Raw genomic sequence first — 12,539 nt, 5'->3', positions numbered from 1 at the left:
ATTATACTTAGTCCACCATGTAACAGCTATTTTTTTGGTACGAGGGACGTTCAGTAAATAATGCGACCCTTTTTTGTGGGCCAGTTGCGGTTGAAAAAAATGCAGAATTTGTTGTGCGGTATCGTGGAACATTCCTCCTTCAGCACCTACAGTTTGAAACGTTCTGACAGTTGGTGCTGCTACACGTAGCCTTCAAAATGGCGTCTGTAACGGAGATGGGCTGCAAGCAAAGAACTGTTTTTTTTTTTTTTTTTTTTTTTTTTTTGCGGTAAACCAGAGCATCACAGATTTTTCGAGGGGCTCGTAGAATTTCTACGGAGACATGGCAGTGAAAAAAAAGCACGGCGAGTGGTTGGGCCAGGCGTATATCATCGCAACAAGGTCGCGCAAACCAGTCCGATCCCAAGCGTGCCGGCCGGTCCCACACAGCTGTAACTCTTGCAATGTTGGAACGTCAGCGTGTTCACCGCCACAGAAATGCAGACAAATTTCCTCTTCTCCATGACAACGCAAGGCCTCACGTGATTCTGGACACTCTAGAGGAGCTCAAAAGACTTCACTGGGCTGTTGTTCCTCATCCACCCTACAGCCCTTCTCTTCCACCTTCCACCTTTCGTCTGTTTGGCCCAATGAAGGTGGACTCCATGGGAAGCAGTACGTGGTTGACAGGGAGGTTATTGATGCAGCAAGATGTTGGCTCTGATGTCGACCAGTAGAATGGTACAATGCGGACATGTGGGCCCTCGCTATGTAACTCTGTTACATTGAATGGAGATTAGTTTGAAAACTGGGGTTTTGTAGACAAACAAGTGAGAAAATATGTTGTATCGGAATCATGAATACAACAAATCCCCTTTCAGAAAAAATGAAGCTGTTGCATTACTTACCGCACGCTCAACTTGTCAGCGAACCTCACGGAGTAAACCAAAACACACAAAGTACTCTCCATTTTGGGGCCCTAGTGAATGATGCTATTATAATGGTACTACAAAATAATAATAAGAATATTTTTAAGAAATTTATTGAAAAGCAATTGCCGCAATACGCTGTATTCTTTGTCAATAGTTGTTGACAACCACTAATAATATGCAATACAAGCACTATTAAAAACCACTGACAGCGAATAAAGAGAAGAAATTGTATGTAATCGATCAATTAACAGTTAATTTTGACTACAACGACGGAATACAACTCGGATGAAGTTTGATCTGTCAGCTAGTCGGTAGAGCAACGACTGTAGTTCTTATGAGCTCCGATTGTGACGACAGCTTAGCTACGACGCACCCGTAGTGACTTATTTTCCCGCCTCGCCACAACCTACAGCCTCTACAACTGCAGCAACGCATTCGAGTCTGTCGAGATGTGAGCAGCAACGGATTACCTTCACGGTAGCAGTTCACCACAAGAAGAAACGTTGCCCCTACACATTTCGGGGGGGCTGTATCTACTATGAACGATATATTTTTCTATTATTTGGAGTCTGGTTATGTAGTAGTACCTCATCATGGAGCAATTTAACGACAGTTAGTAGTACAAGTTAATGATTTGGTACTGCTACAAGACTAAGTTAATTCTTATTAGAAGCATATTGTCGAATTTGCTCTATGCCTGTGATGTTTACGATATTATAAGCTGATCCACACTGTAACATCAAGGTCATTATAATAATTGATTTACATTTGCACAGGCAAGTATTACGCGACGTGACAATAGGTATTAACTACGAAAATCTTTTCTGTGATTAGCAACGCAATCTTAGGTACGTTCTTAAATAGAAATTTAATGTATTTTTTTCTGTGAATTTGTATGTATGCATCATCACGCATGAAGTTAAGAAAACGCGGTAAATAGCATACAGTTAGTTATAGAGAAGGATATCAGATACTTTATCTTTTCTGTTATCAATGTTATGGTTAGGTTTGTAATAAATTCTGTGGGGGAGGCTAAATACTGTAAGCATCTGAGTAATTCCGCTTCCCAGATGATGTTACTTGTCGAAAAATTGAAGCTGGTAATTCTACAACTACACCAGACATTTCCTGATACTAAAATGCATAATATTTGTATTTTTACACCCTCTTCGTTGGCTCGAAATAGGGCGGGGGATGAGGGGGGGGGGGGAATAGGATCACAATTTGGGGCCTGTGTAGGTGAATCAGGGAAGTCTGTTCTGTAGTGTATGCCAAATATCTACATTCTCCGGTTCCTATCAGAGAGGGAATCCTTGGGTGGGGGATGGTAGGGGGATCAGACTTTGGGGCCTGTCTTCTATACTTCTCCGGCCCTGACACTCCTAGTTTTCTTTTACGTTCTTCCTTCTACAACAGGAGGACCGGTTCTGTTCTCCCTCTATGTGTATATCAATAGTTTATACCTCAGAAACCCTTCTTACTTCTGTTTCACATTGTGATTTCCAAACCTTTTCTTATAGGAATGCCCGAGGAGTAACACACATACGCACTCACGCACACGCCCACGCGCACACACACATCATAATAGTCCAAATATGGTACTTTCGCATCTTTAGGTACCAGTCTATGATTTTTAGGCATCACAGACATGAATACTGTCATAATCACGTCAATGTAAAGCGCTGCATGTTAGCAATGTCACGTTGACTGGCGTAAAGGAAGGGAACTGCAGCCATTTCCGAAATTTAGTTATGACGTGCAAGCATCCAGGAAAAAGAATTGCAGTTCGTCCAGTGTAATCGTGACAGCAAATCAGGTAATTAACGTACAACTGCACACGTCGAAAATTAACAGAAGAACGTAAGTGGGAGGTTTTCTAGTACAGAGGAGTGAGGACACTATCTTTTCTAAATAGGTTTAATAGATAAGGTGTTAATAGGAGAAATTTCCTCAAAGTAGGTAAATAGGTAAAGGGAAATATGTCTAATTTTTCTGGTACATCGTTTAAAATGTATGCTAGAAGGATAGATTAGGTGCATCCAGGGAAGGAGGACCCATACCAGAGTTAGGGGTACCCATAGAAGGGAGAAATTTCTCGATAGAAACAATAGCACTGTTAGGATTGCAAATAATTGAGAAGTATCGTCCTAGAAAAAAAAAAGACTTCCAAACGGTTTTTACAAAAGTAAGAAAAGGCAGTTTTCCAAACTAGCAAATTATAGGGAGACTTAGCTTAGTGGAAGAGACGTCCTTACATGCATGAACACAAAAAGCAGGTGTCAGAGCAATGCTATTGATGATGCGAGCTGGTGATTACCTCTCAGCATATGTCTTCCCAGACACAATGCAGCAAGATTCGTTTAAAAGAAATGTAAATGGCCTGTGCATAAGCTATGGTAAGGCACAGCAACAAGTGGATCGTTACCTAATGAAACACCATAAAGAAGCCACGTAAGTAATTTAGTATATGGTAGAAAACGAAAAAGGAAAATCTTTTTTAAATTTCTCTCACGTGTACTCTGGTGTACACCTACATAGTTGGTGCAATAGTTAGTTTAACAGACCAGAATGATACCTATTGACTGTCGGAATATATAAACGCAAATAATTCATACTATCATAAGTCGTCAAGTAAAATCTTTAGAAGGATCAACGAAATTATTAGAGGTTAAAATGAGACTGACCATACACAATCGCTCTACCGAGCTAATCATCAGACTGGTGAAAGGAATCGAGATGAGCATGAGCGCTATGCTCTTGTACCTTTAGTTTATATTGTAATGTAGGTTTTCTTTATGGTCGGAAATACGTTAGAATTACTTGGAAATATAAACATTTATTAGTTATGTTAAACAGAATGAAAAGAATTAGAAGTTGTTATTAGGTATTTAAAATAAATATCATTCACGACATCGTTCATATCACTGGGAGATTATTAGATACAACACGTCATTTTAGGGAAAATGACGGCTACACTTTCTGTCCTGCTAAACGATGTAAGATTATCATGACATTTATTGAACGTTTTTATTAGTAGTTACGTTTCGGACAGAATGTTATGGGGGAAATGGCTTATTATTACGTGCAGATAATGCAATGTATATGAGCACAGAAAATCTGCATGAGAGAATTATGAATTTATTGTGTCCATCTCGTGTGGTCCGCTTCCTCTTAGACATCGGCTTTTGGGTGTGTTGCGGCCATGGAAGAATGCGCTCACAATAATTATAATGAGCTAGTAGAAGAAGAGCAAAGGTAATTTTGAAGACTGTCCTGTCCTTGGACGTTTTATTTGTCAAAATGTATTCTCGTTGTACATGATATGTGTATCCAAATAGCTGCAAAACGATTGTGATATACATATCTGAGAACAATTAACTCCATGCATAAAGGAGTTTAGATAGTGTTGAAAGAAGAAGTACTGGTAGTCAATCTGCAAAATCGAGGAGGATTCCAGCTCTCACCCTCTAGCACTGAAGACACTTCAAAGGAAAAGAAGTCCGCTAGGAAGAGCAGCAGCACAGTTATTCGGATTTTACTAGCGGGTGCAGATAGTAGTTAATTTAACTAACAAATCAATAACTAGAAGAAACATTCTTGATATGTGTGTTCTCTTTGTTACAGACAACGTATGTTAAATCAACCACTACCATGATTCGTCTTTTGGCCAACAAATAAAGTTCTGTGCTGGATACCACATCTCCAGTTCGAATGGAATTTATCCAGTTCATGCGCGGAGCTATATTTTTATGAAGGTTCAAATCGTGATGAAACCTTTCCGTGTCTCTTATGGCGTTACTGAGTTCTCCCTTTTGATTGCTCATCACACTCTTCCACTTCTGTTGGATCTACTTGTGGCGTTACTTCTGCACAAACTCTTGCATCTTATATTTAACTGTACTCTTTGGGCACACACTGCACTGACGATTTGTTATGAACAACAGATGCTGCTGGCAAACGCCAGCTGTCGGTTTACAGGGCCTGGGAATTCTGTAATGGTCCGTGAGGGAGAGGGGACAACAAGAGACGAGGTCACGTCTAGGAAACGCACGAAGGGATCATTGTCCAAACATTTGGAATTTTAACTATGAACTAAAAATAGAATTCGCATTTAAGGAATCTCAGCTATAGTGATTGATTTATTAATTAAATTGCTGTAGCGAATGTAACTATTTCTTAATACTTTTGCAGGACACATTATCTAACGACATTCTGCACCACGAAACTGAAAAAAATTATAAGGGCAGGATTTGAACAAAGACCACCAGCGTGGTAGCCGTGATTCTTTTCTGCAGCACTACGCACGTTGGCTAAGATCTAACCAATGTTACAGGGATAGGAGAGGCACATGAAGTTTCAACATCCCTTTTCGCGGAAACTTTCGGCAGTCACATAAAGAGCCGCTGGCCAGGTACTCAAGTCAGGTCACTCTACAACCTACCTAAGACTCATTAAAATCCTTAGTCCAATTTTTTGTGTCGGCTTGATGCACTGTCCAATTACTGTCGCTTGTCATCTGTTTTCCTTATTACAGCTTAATTCTTCTCCCTACGTCATGAATGAGCTACTTTATATAATATCTAGTCACATTCCTCTGATTCTCACGTTACGTCATACGTTCAACAACAGTTTTCAACAACAACTCCTATCACAGCAAGTGGCCAAACGTTCTGACTCTTCGACTTATAACGTTCTTAGTTAGGGATGTTTTCCTCTTGCTGAGACAGTCTTCAACCCTTAAACTATCAATACCTCTGATATTCAACAGTGTTTTGTAGCACCACACGTTTAAGGATTTAACTTCAGATTTTCCTGCTCTAAGCTCTTCGCAACTATTAGGAGCCGTGACCCAAACATAGATCTATGCTAAGCCCTTGCCGTACTTAGACGACTCCGAGTCGTGGAAACAAATGCGGACCAATCATATATATCATGAGTCGTAGAAACCAAACTGTTTTTTTATGTGTCGGATATGCGTCTGTTCAATACATACGTCATCCAGAAAATAATACACGGCCAGAGAAAGGACACACCTATTGTTGCACAATAAATACAGCAGAGGTAATGTTAAATAAACGTCAAACTGCCGATCCACGAAAATCGTGGAAAACCATCACCAGGTAAAATACCTCTGTGGCCCTGATTCCCAAAACATATCGATGCAACGAAAAAGAGAGCAAGGATACAAGATGTGCAAAGTTTGCATGAGAGACAAAATATGAAGCGAAACAATTATTTTTTTAGAGTTGCAGTTATTTTTCTATTAGAAATTCATTCAAGGGTAGTATTTCACCTTGTAATTACATTTTTTGTAGACAATGTCTACGTTTGGGCGTCGTGTTTTTACATTACTCCCGAGAAACTCTCACCTGCAGACAACCCTCGATGATTGTAAATTCTAGTAAAGTATTGTTTATGTGTCAAAATTTATATTTGTATTCTGCAGTATTGTTTGAACTATTGTATTACAAAAATATGTATCAGTAAGAAAGAAGAATTAAACTGATGGAACACTATCACGTGAAACAAATAAATTGCAGCCATCTCTCCGATAGCAGCACACCTGCTGGTACAACAACTGTTTCGCGCATCACGCTATCCCGTCTCTCACACGTTGTCTCCAATCGCTCTGGCATGGATTTCGTCGAACTAAATGGTACGACAAGGGGTTAGTATTTTTCTAGTCTCAAGTTTTACTTTTTTACGTTAGTAACAGTTCTGTAGAACTGCTTACAGAACTTCTCCTTTGCCACGGGTAATCACTGCAACTGTATTTCTGGCATCGTCCTTCTTAAGGTATTCTTCTAGGAGACAGCAAAATTCGTCAACCATTTCATTAGTCTCTCGTATACCTGATGCTCGTACCATTACCTTATTTTATACGATTTTTTTGTTTTGTTTATGTCTATACTAAGCAATTTAACAAGAAATAAGGAAGAGTCAAACATACGGACACCCAGGGCTGCTTTTTCGTCATATTGTTCGCCATCTTACCTAAAATGTCAGCTACATGTAACTGGGACTTGTTTACTGCTACGACTCTCAAACTCAATTCATCACTGTGTGAGTTCAATAGTCACGGGAAACGAGATGATACCTTGCCGAAGCAGATGTATTCGTCACAATTCTGTAACTGAGTCATCGCCAAACGTTTGTGCAGATCTCGTTAAAACACTTATTAAAACTAGTATCATATACGAACAAATTTCTTTGATAAAGTGTAGCAGACAATTTGCTTAATGAGGGTTGGATTTTTCATAATTATAGAGTGGAGTATCGCTTCTCTCGTCTAACGACTACACGTTTTCTGGATTCCTTTATGTCGTATTCTCCTGCGTTTCCTTAATATGCTAAAATACGCTGAAGTGTAGCTACTGAAAGAGTTGCCTTTATAGAGTTATAGCTGAATACGGTATCAGCAGCAAATTGCATATAAGCTTTGTGAGAGTTTGCAGCATTTCAGTCTACACAAAAAGTGACATTTGTGTTGAAAACTGTATTTATTAATTTTATACTGACTTTTATTCTGGCTAGCGATTCGACATTACGACATTCTCATAGTCTCTACAAGAGGAATACATGAAAGAGTATCAGGAATCAGTGAAAACAAATTGCAAAAACGAAAGCGGAAAACACTCAGTGAAAAACATTGATTAAATTACATGCAATTCACATCGAAGAAAGTAAAACAAATACATTTGTACGTCAAACCTAAAGTGAATTTTTCAGACATGGAATCGAAATATATGGTTCACAGTACTAGACGACATTTGAGTGTAAACAGACTTACTGTAAACGTTGAAGTGTTGACTAAGAATACTGACAGATGACAGTACTACACAATGCTTGTGAAAAGCTACATGTTTTTAAATATTAAAGTAGTGATACGATTCACCAAGACAGCGATGTATTTGATGAGAAATGATATTCTGTTATATCGATCCTTATTAAACAAAATATCCTCCTCGTGCAAGGAGTTTCGCGAAAATTTTCAGTGTGTAAAGCTTAAGTACAATAATACGAGTAGAACACCTAACGGTTTAGTAAAACAAGTTACAAAAGGTGGAAGATGGGTTATTCAGTGCCTAGAAATTCATATACAAAAAAGGAATTATCAATAATCAACATATTTTGGAAACCAGATCATGATATGAAACAAAATGACAAATCTTCAGGGTTCTATTTTTAACTTAGTTTTATTGTGTATTGCTGGTTGAGTTGACGTTGAAAGTTAAAACTGAATATTGTTATACAATACTGCTGGATTTGTAACGGCGCGCTCACAGTGTAGTGTAGCTCACAGTTTTTGAACAGCAGTTTGCACGTGGTGCGTGATCATAAGATTTGTCACAGATGCTGATGTTTCACTATTTATCATGAGCTGTATATGGACACACATTCATCTGTTGTGTTCCAATTATACACTTATTTTTTTCACACTGACGGCTGTCTCTGCAAGACTGATTGCTAAATACGTCTCTTGTGATTTTGCATGTGACTTTGCAATTTTGTTTCATGTTGTAGTTTGGATTTCCAATATGATGATTATTCGCATCTTTTGAAATTCGTTCCATTCAACAGTTGGATGTTCACTTATGGCATTCTTACAACGTGCATATCATGCAGTTTTATTAATTTCTAGGCGCTTCAGTCGGGAACCGCGCGACCGCTACGGTCGCAGTTTCGAATCCTGCCTCGGGCATGGATGTGTGTGATGTCCTCAGGTTAGTTAGGTTTAAGTAGTTCTAAGTTCTAGGGGACTAATGACCTCAGATGTTAAGTCCGATAGTGCTCAGAGCCATTTATTAATTGCTATTCTGTTTGCTTCTTTCGATTTTTCGATGTACATTTTATGTAATTACATTAATTATTTTTTTCTCCGATACCGTTTCATGTAATTCTCTTGTAGAGAGTTTCAGAATGGCGTACGACCAAAAAGCGTAAGACGGAATAAAATTAATAAGTACTGTGGTCACGACTAATATCGGTTTTTGAGTGAACATAGTACTTTTATGTAAATGATCCCACAGATATGTGTATATTGTTTACATGTCTTGTATAAAGTTCACTTCCAAAGCAAAATTGTGTTTCATTCTGCATGACGTACATTCGAGTAACATGTTTTCTGGTGAGTAATTTTCATTTACTTGATAAAGCACATGTCGATGTGGAGCATCAAACGTAGTTGAAAGAGATATAATTATTTAGTAAATGTCAAGTTCTGTCTTCTTACGGGTGCTTCATTACAGGTCAGAAGGTTTCTACAGGGTCCCGGACATAATAGAAGAGCGGAAACAATAAATTTTTGCTAGAAAATGGTCAGGACATCACTGAAATGAGTAAAAGAGCAGCTGTTGTTCTACTTGTCTGTTGACTGCACGGTCAATGCAGATCGACTATCGCACACGTTTTAATTTGTCACTGCAATTTTCTTATTTTTCCTTCTCCTGTTGCCTTTGCCCGCATCGCTACGGAGTGGCCATTCTTATAATCAGTTGCGGCAGCGTTTGTGGTATTCGGTGGCCTGAATCTCCTTCTGGCGCCACCCCATTCCCCTCCGACCCGGCGCGAGGAAAAAATCTGTGTATACCATCTGTCCGTGGTTAGTGCAGATCTCATATTCAAGTGTGATAAACTTTTCTAAGTTACAGCAAACCGTTTATCTGAGGCGGGACGCGGAAAACAATGTTTGGCACAGCAAACGAAATGCGTTTATATCATAAGTAGCGACCCCAACTGTGGTGCACTATTTCATAAATATATGTGTTCAAACCTTTTATATATGGTGAAACCAAACTCCACCGACAAAATTTCACAGATATTTCAGAGAATTTTTCTAAGAATTTCCACGTAAGAGCCCGTTTACTCTGATGGCGTGATACAGAGCCATTGCATTCGTTTGCGCTCTTTTCCCAATTATCTTTCTAGCTGTATTGCGCTGAAAGTATCCTTGCAAAAGGGCGAATGTTGACGGAACGCGCTGTGTGTCTTCTTCGCAAACAAGCTTGTTCCGTTCACTCACGGTACCTGCTGTCGACAAAAGTAATGCCCACGTTATTTATTTACTTATATACTTAACGTGACCGGATTAGTGCCATCAGGCCCTCTTTTAAATCAGGCAAGTATTTCAAACATACTGTACCTTATTTACATCACAGTTTCCTAAGGAATAACGATTTTAATATGTTAAATAGTATCAAAAGATCTGTGTATACAGAGAGAATGTAGGTAAATAATACTAACTATGAACTAATAAAGATAAACTGGCAGCATTCCTACTCATGCTGCTGCGGCTGCCGCAAGTAATAATAATAATAATAATAATAATAATAATAATAATAGTGAAAGATATGAAAATAATTTGTGAGTGAACAAAATAGAGTTTACTGAAATGCTCAGTTATGGCGAATGGAAAGTTCAAGAAACTTTTTTAGGTGACTCTCTATGGCTGTTATGTATTTTGCGAAAGCATATTTGCACCTCATCTGTACAGCTGTATATCTATTACTTACAGGTTTCGGTTATAATAACCATCCCCTTTGAAGATTGTTGTTATAACTGAATCCGATAGAGAATAAATATACAACTGTACAGCTTATGACCCAAAAACATTTTTTCCAGTAAGAAATTTCAGGAGACTGCACACTATAAGAGTGATGGGAAATGAGAACTATGTGGATGAAAAGCGGGCCGGAGTGGCCGAGCTGTTCTAGGCGCTACAGTCTGGAGCCGCACGACCGCTACGGTCGCAGGTTCGAATCCTGCCTTGGGCATGGTTGTTTGTGATGTCCTTAGGTTAGTCAGGTTTAAGGAGTTCTAAGTTCTAGGGGACTAATGACCACAGAAGTTAAGTCTCATAGTGCTCAGAGCCGTATCTGGATGAAAAGGACGACATCAGGAATAACGAGAGTGCAGGGGGACAATGGTAGTCACTGTTGTTGTTTCAGTAGATATGTCATTAACTGTCTCCTGCAACTGGAGGTGTTATTCAGTCCTGTAATACTAGGGTTGTCCAGAAAGTAATGCACAGCTTTTTTTTCTTCAACAGTTCTTTATTGAACATAATGACAATTACACACACGACAGAGTGGTGCTTTATCTACACACCCTATTTTTCCACTTAATCTCTATCCCGTTCCATGGCCTTACTCAAGCGCGAAATAATGGCATGTATGCCCTGTCGGTACCAGTCCATGTCCTGGTGGTGGAGCCAGTGCTTCACTGTGTGAATCACCTCCTCATTGTCCTCAAAATGTCTTCCACGAATAGCATCCTTTAATGGCCCAAACAAGTGGAAGTCCGAGGGGGCTAGGTCAGGTGTGACAAACGTGGATGGACTCCCCGACCGCTGCAAATCGTGGAGTGCCGCCGGACCGCCTTCTGAAGTCCTCATCCTCTGTGCCCGGCCGCTGATTGTATTTCTGTCGACAACAGATGCTCCATAGACCTTGTACAAACGTTTGTGAGTATTCCCCACAGTTTCTTTCTCTGCCGTGAGGGCTATGGAATTAACGGTGAAATGTGATCAAAGAGTCGAACATCAGACGTATAATGAACACAGGCGCCCCTAAGCTGTTCCATCCGTAGTGAGCTTTTCAGAGAAATAAATTTCAGGATAAAATGCTTGTTACGTACATCACCTACAGACGCCATATTGAAAATGCCCTGCAGCCACGCTTTCTGTCGGAAGTGATGGATACTTGGTGTGCTCACTCAGGAGACTTCAAACAATACTTACATAACGTTTCGCATTCGTAGCATTCTTTTGAACTGAGAAAAAAATGCGGTGCATTACTTTCCGGGAAATCCTCGTATAATGTGGGAAGATTATTCCAGAGTCGGGTTCCTTCTACTGAGATAAACTTCGAGGAAGCGACTCAACAATGGGGTGGAACGGAAAGGATTTTACTCTTACGGGAATGGTTGTCTCTGGCATGTTGTTCAGACAAGAGCGTTAAGATCAGGTTCAAATGGCTCAGAGCACTACGGGACTTAACATCTGAGGTCATCAGTCCCCTATAACTTAGAACTACTTAAACCTAACTAACCTAAGGACAGCACGCACATCCAAGCCCGAGGCAGGATTCGAACCTGCGACCGTAGTGATCGCGCGGTTCCAGACTGAAGCGCCTAGAACCGCTCGGCCACATCGGCCAGCTGTTAAGATCAGGGACAGTATATGTTTATAAGACAGTAGAGAAGACAGATAATACGGAAATCTCTGCCCTTGTCTGCACGCTGCCATGATGGCTGTGGAATTGACGGTGAAATGTGATCAAAGTGTCCAACATCAGACATATAATGAAGAAAGGCGCCCATAAGCTGTTCCATCCGCAATGAGCTTTTCCGATAAAAATATTTCAGGATAACATGGCTGTTATCAACAACTGGAACTATATATAAGTTTCTTTTTCACGTCAGGAGAAGAGCCATTTTTTATGGGGCATGGAGAGGTGCTGATACCTACTTGCACATTACCGTTACGTGCTGAGTCCACTTGAGATTTTCATCTATTTTTACTCTTACACTGTTTGTTGAGGAAGAGAAGTTGATATTTGTCCCTTTAGGAATAAAAATGGTATGGATTCTTGATATTACAGGCCAATGAGCCTAGAATGAACGTCTAGT

The sequence above is a fragment of the Schistocerca cancellata genome, chromosome 7 (assembly GCF_023864275.1).
Source record: "Schistocerca cancellata isolate TAMUIC-IGC-003103 chromosome 7, iqSchCanc2.1, whole genome shotgun sequence".
NCBI classification, from domain to species: Eukaryota; Metazoa; Arthropoda; class Insecta; order Orthoptera; family Acrididae; genus Schistocerca; species Schistocerca cancellata.
The sequence above is the reverse complement of the archived record's forward strand: the minus strand, read 5'-3'. Positions refer to the sequence as shown.